Raw genomic sequence first — 12,745 nt, 5'->3', positions numbered from 1 at the left:
TGCTCCTTCTTTATTATTTTATATCTGCCACTCTTCCAGCTCTTACTCAAAACATCTTAAATCCTTTCTTGTCTAATCATATTTCATCTACAATATTTTCTTTCAGTACCTGTTCAGTTTTTACTATTGACTAGTCTTGCTTGCTCATCTATATTAATAAAAGGGTGAAAGAATTAAAGGAACTAATGCTTATTGACAACGTACCACATGAAAGCCAGTTTCATATTACTTTTTGCCACTAGATGGCGCCTATGTCTAAGTAACAATCCCTATTCTTTAAGTTAAACTATTTGGGAAAAAACCTTGTCTTCCTTTGAGGTAAATCCAACTGGTGACTTTTCATGATAGGTGAAATGTACCTCTTTAAGAATTAAAGAGGCCAAGCATGCTGGTGCACGCCTGTAATCCCAGCATTTTGGGAGGCCGAGGTGGGCAGATCACTTGAGGTCAGAAGTTTGAGACCAGCCTGGCCAACATGGTGAAACCCCATCCCTACTGAAAATACAAAAATTAGCTGGGCACAGTGGTGGGCACCTGAGATCCCAGTTACTTGGGAGACAGAGGCAGGAGAATCACTTGAACTTGGGAGACAGAGATTGCAATGAGTTGAGATCAGGCCACTGCATTCCAACTTGGGTGACAGAGTCAGACTCTGGCTCAAGAAAAAAAAAAAAGAATTATTCCTTAAGAATTGTTACTTTTAAGCAATCCATCTAAAAGTGGTGACACATTTCTCTCCCTTCCTAAACTAGGGTTTATAAACCTGTTTGCTGATAATAAATAGTGATCATCAATCATGATACTACACAATGACATACAAATTATTCTGAAGTATTTGACCCTACATTAAATGGCCCCAGATGATTATACATTTTGAGATAACTCTTTACAGTATTTTAGTAGAATTGTAATTTGAGGCTTGTTTTTAAATAAACATGTTTTTCCTTTTTTCCAGATAGTACTTTTTAAAAGCAACTACTAATAACAAATGTCTTCTTTCCCCAACTTTCATTTATAAATATTGCCACCTTTCATGTACTGTGTTCAAATAAACCAGATAAATGAAGTTATTAGAATTGGGTCTAATACAAGTCTTATTTGTGAATTACATGGGCTTTACAATATTTTATGGAATCTGTTTTGTGTGATCTATGACATCTAGATCATTTGAAGTACTGAGATGTTTTGATAGTTAAAGTTGCTTAAAAGTGGTATATTTTAAATATTGATTATATTTCTAATTAATAACTGAGTTCTAGAGCATTCAAAAACTTGAATGTTATTTCCTATATTAAGATTCCCCTTTGACTTCTGTTCCCTTTTAATTTTAGCATTAATAATATTATTGATTCCATTAAAGTGACTGCAGGTCTGATAACTTACTTATTTTATATAAGTAATCTTAAGTCTTTATTTTTGGTCTGAGACTGAATCTTGCTGTGTCACCCAGGCTGGAGTGCAGTGCAGTGGCATGATCTTGGCTCACTGCAACCTCTGCCTCCCGGATTCAAGAGATTCTCCTGCCTCAGCCTCCTAAGCAACTGGGATTACAGGTGCATGCCACCACACCCAGCTAATTTTTGTATTTTTTAGTAGAGACAGGGTATCACCATGTGGGCCAGGCTGATCTCAAATTCCAGACCTCAGGTGATCCGCCCACCTCTGCCTCCCAAAGTGCTGGGATTACAGGCTTGAGCCACCATGCCTGGCCTGTAAATGTATTTCAGTGACTACTGAAAAAATAATTTTGTTTATAAAAGGGAAATATTTAAAGAAACTTAGGACAAGCATGAATATTAACCAGTAAAGTCATTCTCAAGCTTTAGTATGCATAAGAATCAAGTAGAGATCTTGTTACAATTGTATACAGATTCCAGGGTTACAATGCCAGAGACTGTTTCAATTGGTATGAGGTAGAGACCAGAACTGTGAATTTTAAATAAACACTGCAACTAATTCTTTTACCTCTGTGCTTGTCAAGGTTCTTAGCTTGCCCTTAGGAAGAAATTCTCACTTGATGGATGTGAAGTTGAGTGTTTTGTTTTGGATTCAAAATTAAGATGTGTTATAGAGCTATAACTTACAAGAGGAAATGTAGTTCACATCAAAGGCTCTACTAAAGTAATACTTAAAATTTTATTTAATACTTATCTCAATAGATAATACTTGAAGATATCTCTTCATTGTCAGAATGACATCTGAAGATAGTGTAACTAAAATCATTTCAGATTATTATTAGTAAAACTTTCTAATATGTAATTATGAAAAATTAACTAAAATTAAGGTAACTATATCAGCTTTTTTTACAGTGATCCTTATTTTTTTTAAATACCAACTCTTTCTAAAAATCAACTTTTGCTGTCTTTACCTGGTAGTAACACTTTTCCATTCCCTTTAAGTGACCCTGTTTTGAGCAGTGTTAACACCTTAGAAAAACTTCCAGATAAATGTCACGTATCTTTTGGTCTACTTTAACAACAAAACGGACTCTCCTTGTTATCCTATTTGCTCAACCAGTGTACATTCTTACTCCTGTGTTTATACAGTACAGTCATTAGTAGTTTTTACTTTTCTAGTCTTTTGGACCATTAAACTAGAGTTTATTATCCTCCAGGTGATGAATCTTATTTACAAATTCATTGCAGATCATGTGTGGGCAGCATGATTGCTGATCCTGCCTAACGAATACATTTAGTGTTTAATTTTTTTCTGTTGCTATTTTCTAATTTGAAGTGGGTAGACCAAAACCAATTAATTCTATTCCAGTTTTTCAGTACTTTGCTGCATGCTTCTTCTGTCACTACAGATGCTTATGACTCTTAATGTATAGCTTTAAATAATATTGATATTAGAGATGTACTGATACTAAATTACATGCTTCTAATAACTATGTCTTTCAGGTAAACCAGAGCTGCTAATTACTTTAAGGTTTTTTAAGTCACATCTTCATAATTTAAATTAATTTACCTTTACCAAAACTGCTTATAATCAGATTGCTGTAATAATAATCATAGAACTAGAAATATCTAAGAACATTTGAAAATATGGCTCACAGACTATAATACTTAGCTGAAGGTAGGTATCTGAATTTTTACCAGTTTTCTTATATCTACATATAAAATTAAGAAATAGACATGTGAGGTATTTTAGATTCAGAAGTTAATAGGTTTTCATACTCCCCTGTTATCTAGTCAACCAAAATGTAGAATGAAGTAGAAGAGGAGCTTTGGATTTGTAAAAACAAGCATTCATTGAGGCTGTCAAAAGACTCCAAAATTTCTAGTGATGTTTACGAAGCTTTTAGCATTAGAGTGAGTGAATAGGAAAGTGAATTAAATGAACAAGTAAATATTTATGTAAATTTATCTTGACATATCCAAAGCCCTAATGTCACAAGAATCTAGTATGTAATAGAAGTATCTTCATTTTTCTTTCATTTAAAAAAACTGTGAACTGGTTCTATATCATAATATTAGGTTAATGACACTTCAACAACTTCAACCTTAACATCATAATAGACAACCAAGTATCAAAAAAAACTATGTGACATTAAATAGGACTCGATACTTGGGAACAAAAAGAGTAATAAGTGTGATGCAAATGGATTTAAGTATAACTATTTTTAGTATGTGTTATATTTCTAGCACTGTGCTAGGTATGCTTATATAGGTTATTTCGTTTAATCTTCAATCCTATACATCTTTTGCAGATGAGGAAATAGTAACTTGTTCCTGGCTTATTAGTTTTCCTGTTCTCAATTATATAAGCCCCAGTAATTGTAAGTATTACCACCCCTAGAATTATTAATACTAAGGCCGTGTAAGTACAAACATCATCAGATGGGTGCTTGAACTAGATGTGTTCAAAATTCATCCAGCTCTGAGGTTCTATAAATTTATATAACAGTGTGCTGATTTAGATAATGGAGTGCCTTAGAAACCATGCAGCTAGGGCACAAAACCAGTAGGACAATATGAGTATGAGGCAGAAACCATGTCCCAATACTCATACATAAGCCACATCCATAGCAGTCTATCCAGGAAAGTTTGGAGCTGATTATGAATATAAAATTAATTGTATGCCCTTAATGCTCCAAATCTTAGTAAAATAATCACCTAGTAACTAAAACATGAGAAAGAACTGACTAAAAAGGAACCAATCCCCAAATTTTTTAAACAGCCAACTTAATACTCTCACCTACAGAATGAGCAGAGGTTAGAACATTCTAATCCTATTTTTCCGTAGGACACAAAAATAGAAGCCGCTTGCATTGAAATAGTACTGTGACTAAGCCTAGCCTCACTGTTGCATGTTTCTAATTGCATGCACTTCAAGGTTTGAATTTTTTTAGAAAGCTATTAAAAAGTGGGAAAGTAGGCCCTAAAGTATGACTTAGAGTTTACTTTAAAAAATTCAACTACTTAAAATTCACTAGTATTTAAGGCAGTGTTATTTTTCACTTCTTTTTACTTTATTCATTTTCATTTTTAGAAGTAGTCATACAGATAACTTATATGCTCATGTGCATGGACTTAAAAAAATAACAACCTGGACAAATAAAAATGGCCAGTTAAAAAATATAGGAGAGAATAAAGAATATTTAATAAATTTTGCCTTACTTTAATATTATCTTTTGGCTACTTTACATGATTAATTTGAATTTGAATGAACTCCAATGGCAAAGAACTCCTAAGTGTTTGCTCCAATGAATTGGGAAGAATGTTTGGTTTTTCTGCTTAATCTCTCAGATATTTTCGCATCTTTTCTGTACTATAGTTGCATTTTGTGAGGCAAGTAGGTTCTTAGAGTCAGTCCCTAATTTCTCATTCAGATTAATCTTAACTCTATTTTGTATTGTTGTAAAATATATTTAATATGAAACCATTTTAACTATTCACATTGTTGTGCAATCATCACTGCCGTCCATCTCTAGAACTTTTTCGTCCTTCTTAAAAACCCTCATTGTTAGATGTAGAAGTGGGAAATTGTTGCAGCATTTTTGTGACACCCACTCTACCTTTCTTAGCTAGTTTCCACAAGATAAATTTGCCAAAGACCTTCTAATCTGAAAGGCCGCATTTATCTGTAAATGCTAATAGGATGAGGTAGCTAAGTAAAATCATGACATCAGAAAGTGAATGGGCCAATGCAAATTATGAGGAGTAATAAGGATGTCTGCAAGCTCATAGATGTTTTGAACTATCTGTAAAATTATAATCATATATTTGAAATAAAAACTTTTTAAAACCACTAAAATGAAAAGCTAAAGTTATGAATTCCTGTAGCATAGAATTTTTTTTCTCCAGAATATGAAATATGGCACACAAGATAGGAGTTTATGTTATATTGGGGATAAAAACTTGTGAAAATTCAGTTCTTTGTATATTAATTATTTATATATCTGAACATATTACCATAGATAATGAATCTCCAAAACAGCCTCATATCGTTGTTCTGAAAATGTGTATGTAAAATAAGACCAAACTCACTCTTCCAGGAAATCTATTCATTCCATAATTTGGTTTTCAACTGAGCCTAACCATACCCCAGGTGAAAATAACAAGATCCAGATATGTCAGTATTGACGTACATATAGGTGGTTCTTTTATTATAATTTGTGAAATGCTTGCAAGCTGTCTTGGTGGGGGATCTCACATGGAGAGAGATAATCAAGATACAAGATGACAAAGGTCAGTCAAGTTGTGCAGTTTTGTGAAGTGATCAAGTACAGTATGTTTTAAACAAGGTAAATTGTTGGCCTATTCAAAGGTGAGGTGCTACGGTATAACATTTTAGTGCAAATTATTTGATATTTTAAAAGTTATTTCTTGTTATTTCTCTTCAGTCTAAAGTGACTGACAACACTTCTGAAATCACCTGCTTCCATTTGAGTGGCATTTCATTAAAACATCCCAAGCTAAGATCCCTCTTTATTCCTTTATTAAGAACTGCAGTCTACATCAAAACTGTCTACAACCAGGAGCTGTTTGTATTTATGTCTTTACATTAACTACTTTTCAACTGTATTGAGAAAATCACTTTTGTTTTTCAATTACTTACTGGATTCTAAAAGAAACAGTTGTCAGAAATAAGTTTACAGTGGCGAATGGCTGCTTCAATAGGTGTAAAATCAATTTGTAACTTTTATTTAAGAAAAGGGATCTGCCAAACTATCCACTGTTCCTTTAGTTACCTTTTTTTGGCAACAATGATATAACTAATTCCAAAGGGAGAATGTTGTTCTTTAAAAATCAAAACAGCGTACTTTACCACCAAGTCAAGCATATCATGTGCTGTATTGACATTTTTGAGGAAATAAGTTTTTTTCAAACTTTCTTCTTTATATGTCTGTATTTTCTCCTTGCAATGATATGGTAATCTCTTCACTCTACAAGTCAATCTATTTAAGAATCAAAGTTTACAGTGAAGGGGCCAATGATCAAACTTATGTAGTGTTAAGATGGAGGAATGGGCTGGGCGCAGTGGCTCACACCTATAATCCCAGCATTTTGGGAGGCCAAGGTGGGTGGATCACTTGATGTCAGGAGTTCGAGACTGGCCTGGCCAACATGGTGAAACCCTGTCTCTACTAAAAATACAAAAAATTAGCCGGGCGTGGTGGCACACGCTACTTAGGAGGCTGAGGCAGGAGAATCGCTTGAACCCAGGAGGTGGAGGTTGCAGTGAGCCAAGATCATGCCATTGCACTCCAGCCTGGGCAACAAGAGCGAAAACTCCATCTCAAAAAAAAAGAAAAATAAATGGAGAAATGACAACGGCTGCAGAGGAAACGGATGGACCAACTATGCTAGCAGGTGCTACGCTAAAATAAAGCTTATAATTTTTAATTTTTTACTCTTTACATTTCTCTTGAGATCAACTTCTGCACTTCAAAATCAATGACTAAAATTGCATAAGCAAGAGTGGTAGGTAGATATGTTGTCTAATAGAGTTAGATTGGTGCCAATCTTCATTTAGGGTGAAAGAACCATTGTTAATTTGCAAATTTTTTAAAAAGGCCATATAAGACATTTAGGTTCTTACTTAAACATATCAAATTGCAATGAATTTGCAAGGTGGAAGATTTTGGTACAAATAATAACTGGAGAAGTACAATGCTTGCAAATACTCAGAAAATAATTTAAAACTACCAAAGGCAAAGTATTAACGGCCTGCATTTGAAAACAAAACTGTTGCATTGAAGCTTAGCCAACTAGGCAAAAACACATGGTTCCTGGGGACCCCGTCAAGTGGATAAGTTATTTTGGGTCTACCTGAGGAGGGACAAAGATGAGAGGAGCCATTTAAGAGCAGTTCTGCTTTCTGCCTCTTTTGTTCTTGCCAGGGTGCCCATTTTTAAAGTATTCAAACAAAGAACCACAAACCGCCAGTCACACCATAATACCAGCTTGTGTTTACATTTTCAGCTCTCCGGATCGTGATCCTATTCAGTGCACACAGAGCGAGTGCTCGTGTACACGCGCCCGTCCGCCATCAGGAGGACTGAAACTGTAAACACAAGCTGGTATTTTGGTGTGATCACGCTAATATGGCGGTTTGTGAGGTCAAGGGGTGGAAGGTGAATTATGGATCCAGAATTTCCTTGCTTTTGTCAGTTTAAGTCAGGCTGCTTGCGAGTAGCTGCTTTTCAAACTTGAATAACTCAGCTATTTTAAAGCAATGGAGACCTACCTTAAATAATTAGAGGGGCTACACTGGAGAAGTGTCTTCCCAGGAAAGTAGTGGAGGCTCCATTCCACAGAACCTTTAAAATTAGACCATGAAAGGCATGTAACAGCCTCGTTCTCAACACAACCATGAGTTGTTCACAGAATAAAGTGTTGGGTAAAACAACCCAAGGTCTTTATAAAACTTCTCATCTCAATGGAAAACCATTTAGGTGGCTTGTTTTATTATTAGAAGTTCACTTAACAAAAAAATGGAAAATAGTTTATTTAATTGTCCAGTGTACCCTAAAAAGAAATGAACCAAGTTTCAGACAGAACTCGGAATACTTTTCCCACTTTGCTGTTGAGGAAAAAATTATCTTTGTTGTTTAGTTACAGGTAGGTAATATATCTTTAACCAAAGTTGTGCTAGATGGGGTCTTCAAGGTTATTTGGATTTGGATGTACTAAGAAAATATCCTCAGTAGAAAAATACCAGAAATGGCATTCCAACTCACCCTACCAAGGACAAGAAGCAGATCATTAAGAACAGATATATTGGAGCTTGGCCCTGTAAAAACATAGGATAGCTAACAAATACATAAAATTAGTTGTATAGCCTCATTTATTCCTTCATAGAGATACAGGTAAGTATAATACTTTCATTAATTTTAAGAAAGTATAACATTACTAAAGTCATCCAAGTTAGATAAATGGAGGTTTTGGTAAACGGGATGCATTTATACTACTATTAGCTCTTTTGAGTGAAGTTTACATGAGGACTGGTTATGTTTCCAGCAAAGCGATTTTAAATTTCATTCCTGCTGACAATATGGACATTTCTTTCAATGTGTATTATTTATATTTGTGTGAAAAATAGTTCTAAAATAGAATTCAGTTATCAAACTGCATATAGAAATGGAAAACAAATTTTTTTCTTCATATATGAATTTATTTCCAGTTCATCCAAATTCAGTTCGAAACAAAGTTTGAAAGACAGAAATTTTTTTCACCTTGAGGTGAACAGACTAATAGTAATGAGTGTGTATATATGTGTTGGATATTATATATGTGTATTTTTAGTTGTCCAGTAGAGACCAATCATTTTCGTGACAATATTGCAGTTTCTAGAAGTAAAAAGTTCATATGCTCCTTTGGTCCATTATAATCTTAAAGCTTTCTAAAAGCATGGAATTATCAGCCATCAATATTTTCTTGCAGAAACCATCTCTGGACTAATACAGAACAATTAATGACTTCTTCCCCTTCATGTATATGTATTTATATGTAATAATTTATGTAATAGATGCATACAAATATCTATATAATAAGCAAACCTACAAGTAAATATCTAGAATACTAAACAATCCATATTAGTTTAAGTGAATTCATTTCAGGGTTATCTTGTCTCTTCTATTAGATCATCAACTATTTAAAAGTTTGTACATTTAAATGAAAGTTGTATCTCCCAATAGCATCATTCGTTCTGTTGATATTCAATTAAGATGACAGTGCTTATGAAAAATGGAGGTGGTGAGAAGTGAGAAGAAAACAGAAGGTAGCTGGGTGCACTGGTGTGCACCTGTAGTCCCAGCTACTCGGGAGACTGAGGCAGGAGGACCTTTTGAGCCCAGGAGTTAAAGCCCAGTCCAGGCAACCTAGGAAGACCTAATCTCTAAAAGAAAAAAAACATAAACAAAACAGAATATAAAGAGAAGCTAATGTCTTGCAAGACTGTTAAGACCTAAGTAAGATTTTTAACATTTTTTTGTATCATATCATTAACATGTCTTTTGTTGCTTGTTCTTCAACAACGTATCCTTTCTCCATTGACTTTAGAAATACTACTATAAAAGGAAAAGGGAAGTAGATTTAAAGAACAAAGAAAATAATATGAATGATTAAAACCAAACAAAAAGCCGCATTCTTTATTGCTGAATTTTCCTGCTTTAAGGTTTTTACCTGCCTATTTCTTTCTTGGAATGCATTTATAGAAAAATGTATGAAAGCAGCTTTATTTTCTACTTGTTGAATTAAAAACTTTTCTTCCTAGGAAGATGAGTGGCTATTTCTGAATCTGAATCGTTAAAGCAGTAACTATCACTAGATTTTGTTCCATCTTATTAGTATAATACCTTTTCATTTAGAAAATAGAAATAAATTTGGCCGGGTGCAGTGGCTCATGCCTGTAATCCCAGCACTTTGGGAGGCCGAGGCGGGTGGGTCACTTGAGGTCAGGAGTTCAAGACCAGACTGGGCAACATGGTGAAACCCTGTGTCTACTACAAATACAAAAATCAGCTGGGCGTGGTGACACTCACCTGTAATCCCAGCTACCAGGAGGCTGAGGCAGGAGAATCGCTTGAACCTGGGAGGTGGAGGTTGTAGTGAGCTAAGATTGCACCACTCCATTCCAGCCTGGGCAACAGAATGAAACTCTGTCTAAAAAAAAAAAAAAAGCCGGAGGGGAGGGTGGGGGAGAAAATAGCAGTAAACTTTAGGAAATCATGCTTTTATTTGCAGTTCTTCTGCTGACCAGATCAGATTCTGTAGAGGCCATATGCGATAAGCTATGCCTACATTTTCTCCTTAATAATCTTAATATTAGAAGTCAGCTTAAAATGGCCTTAAATGAGACAGGCTTCAACCATAAAAAAAAATTTCCTCTTTTCAAGGAAGACCTCTGTTAAGACTAAGTTATGCTTCAGAGAAAATAATGAAAGACTTGGTTTAGATATTCAGGATTTTATAAAGTGGAGATCAAAACCTGTAGCTGAAATCTAGTGAGAGTGAACAAGTAAGTTTAAGCATTTGTAACCTTTTAAAAATTTACTTTTTTTGGAAGGCAATTTCTCAATATATGTCAGCATATCTCTTCCTTATTCACTATTTAAAATATTTCTCATGATAAAACAGGTAAAAACAAAAAATAATTGTGTACCTAAGTTTTAGATTGTAAACAAGTATATACAAAACTAGAGCCTAAGAAATGACAAGAGGTAAGTAATGTTTTTTGTAATTTTAATATTTGAATTACAAAGGTCTATATGGACAAGACTTAATCTCAGCAATAAATAATGTCTTGTGTGAGGTAAGCAGATAAATAGAAAATAAAATGTCAAAACAGAACATACATGAATACATACTAATATCTACTGGGATTCAAGTAACATAAGCTGTACATAAAGAAAAACATTAATAGAGAATAATTAGAGAATAAGTATTTCATGTTATACTTAAAAATTGTTTATCAGAGAAATGGTTCTCTGTGTAAAAATTGCTTTTAAAAATCAAAGGTTTGTTTAATTATTTCATACTTAAATGCATGCTCATCATTAAAAATTAAAACAACACACCAATATATTAGAGTAAAAAGTGAAAGCTCTTCTCCACATCTTAAAACACATCATTTTATCATCAGAGGTTGATATGATTAAAAGTTTGACATCTGTGATGGCCTGAATGTTAGTGTTCTCACCTCCCACCAATTCATAGTATTAAGAGGTAGGGTCTTTTTTGAAGTGATTGAGTCATGAGGGCTCCACTCTCATGAATGAGATTAATGCCCTTATAGATGAGGTTGGGAAGAGTGCCCTCTGTCCTCTTCTGCTATGTGAGGATGCAGCGTGAAGGCATCATATTGGAAGCAGAGAACAAGCCCTCGCCAGACATTGAATCTGTTGGAGCCTTGATCTTGGACTTCCCAGCCTCCAGAACTATTAGAAATAAAATTTTATTATTTATAATTTTCCCAGGCTAAGGTATTTTGTTATAGCTGCCCAAGCAGACTAAGACAATGTCTATTATTTCAGCATATATCCTTAAGCATTTACATCACATACATTGTTTGGAGAGGTTTGCTTGTTTAAACTCTAAGCAACACATCTTGAAGATCTTTTCATGTCTATATACATAGATATACCTCCTTCTTTTAAAATTGTTGCATAGTGTTTCAAAGTGAAGATATACCTTACTTTATTAAACCATCTATGATGAATATTTAGGTTCTTTCAAGTGTTTTCTATTGAAAACAATGATGCCACATGTAGCCTTGCACGTGTAGCCTTTGTGGGTACATTTGAGTATTTTATAGTATAGGCTTAAAGAAATGGAATTACTGAGTCAAATGCATGTGTACTGTATTTTGATGAACACTGCCAAATTTCCAACTACAGTGAATGAAAATGCCAACTAAACTTTTTTTGTGTGTGTCAAATTACTTCTCACCTGATATGTTAGTCCTTTGCCTTGATATAAAGAAACACCTGAGACAGGGTGATTTATAAAGAAAATAGATTTATTTGACTCAACGTTCTGCAGGCTGTACACAAAGCATAGTGCTTGCATCAGCCTCTGGTGAGGGCCTCAGAAGCTTATAATCATGGCAGAAGGTGAAGGGGAGCCAGCATGTCACACGGTGAGAGAGGGAGCAAGACAGAGGGAGGAGGTGCCAGTCTTTTTTAAACAACCAGATCTTATGTGAACCCATAGAGCAACAACTCATTCATTACCTTGAGGACAACACCAGGCCATTCATGAGAGATCTGCCCCAATGACCCAAACACCTCCCACTAGGCCCACCTCCAGTATCAGATATTACATTTCAACATGATATTTGGAGGGGACAAAACATCCAAACCATATCACCTGAGAATAGCTAAATACTTTTAAACTGTGGCTTTAAAAACAGCAAAGTTATGGAGAAGTTAAAGAAACCAGAGAAGGGTCAATTGTGTTACCATTATATTACATTGTCAGTTAATCAAAACAACAAATAAATATTGAGTGTTGCCATGCCTCTGGTGCTGTTTAGTGGTGGAAAAGTAAACTAGAAGGCAGAATAAACACTATTTTCACCTTTACGACCATAGTCAGTTCTGACAGTGGGGTCCTGTGATATAGTTTTTTATCTTACAAAAAAAAGTGTTTTAAATAAAACACAAAATATTATTAAAAATTAATTTTAGAAATTGAAATAGACATCCTACATTATTTCCACCTTGTGCATATTTCCATGCATTGATGATTCTATAGCTAAGAAAGCAAGGCTGTCACTTTTGGTCACACTCTCCTTTAAA

At 34.5% G+C, this 12,745-nt stretch overlaps 1 long non-coding RNA gene across 2 annotated transcripts in view; it reads left to right on the top strand.

The window, feature by feature from the left end:
* The first annotated feature begins 3,712 nt into the window (after positions 1 to 3,712).
* LOC115933772 (uncharacterized) overlaps positions 3,713 to 12,745 on the top strand; it is a 46,568-nt gene continuing 37,535 nt past the window's right edge. Inside the window, exon 1 of one of the 2 annotated variants that reach the window (XR_008677329.2) lies at positions 3,713 to 3,778. This is a non-coding gene — a long non-coding RNA (uncharacterized lncRNA). Of the gene's footprint in view, positions 3,779 to 10,365; positions 10,465 to 12,745 lie in introns of those variants that run through there. The other variant, XR_008677330.2, reaches the window with a different exon arrangement.

The sequence above is a fragment of the Gorilla gorilla genome, chromosome 11, assembly GCF_029281585.2.
Source record: "Gorilla gorilla gorilla isolate KB3781 chromosome 11, NHGRI_mGorGor1-v2.1_pri, whole genome shotgun sequence".
Lineage (NCBI taxonomy): Eukaryota > Metazoa > Chordata > Mammalia > Primates > Hominidae > Gorilla > Gorilla gorilla.
This window is presented reverse-complemented; position numbering and strand designations above follow the sequence as displayed.